We start from the raw sequence: 636 nt of genomic DNA, 5'->3' as shown, positions 1-636 counted from the left end.
GGTGCAGGCAAACAGTTTTTCTAATACGATATTGTCAACAATAAAAGGCTTGCATGTATGCTGCACGTGCAATTTCCCTGCAGTATAAGACGGTAGCTTATGAAAGGCCTTGACCCCTGGGCTCCTGCGAGCAGCCACGGGCACCGCCGCACGAGGCGATGTCGCTGAGTCCGCCATTGTGTAGGTTTTTGCAAGTGCTTCACGTAGAGTTTCACTTACTGGCGATGCCAATGGAGGTTTTGAATGAACGTGACATCCTTTGAGATGAAGACTTATAGGCCTTCAGTGTGATACACTAAGAAAAGATTGCTGTGTCCATGCGGTTATGAGAGAGAGAAAAAAAAATAAAGTTAAAGGATGGGTTTTCACTGTATCCGGAAAGTTGAACAATATCATGACACGGCACCGTTTGTTAAGAAGGAAAATGCCCTGTATACCCAGTCCTGCGTTAATCATTGGTAAACATTTATTCGATTCGCTGAGTGAATGAAACCCGCTTGCCACTTAACACAAATAAAAAGTACTTGGCATCAACGAAAGTAGTCCTTGTACAAAAGTAAGTATATTTAAATCTATATGCAGTTGTGTCGTTACATCCCTCACGTATGATGGTTGCTGGCAAGTTATTTCCCAGAA

At 43.1% G+C, this 636-nt stretch overlaps 1 protein-coding gene across 2 annotated transcripts in view; it reads left to right on the top strand.

Moving 5' to 3' along the window:
- Positions 1-636, top strand: part of LOC119585149 — a 114,696-nt gene that overhangs the window by 106,081 nt on the left and 7,979 nt on the right. The gene's annotated exons all lie outside the window — the stretch shown is intronic.

This window comes from Penaeus monodon, chromosome 19 (assembly GCF_015228065.2).
Source record: "Penaeus monodon isolate SGIC_2016 chromosome 19, NSTDA_Pmon_1, whole genome shotgun sequence".
NCBI lineage: Eukaryota > Metazoa > Arthropoda > Malacostraca > Decapoda > Penaeidae > Penaeus > Penaeus monodon.
Note: the sequence above shows the minus strand (reverse complement) of the source record. Positions and strands in the feature narration are given on the sequence as shown.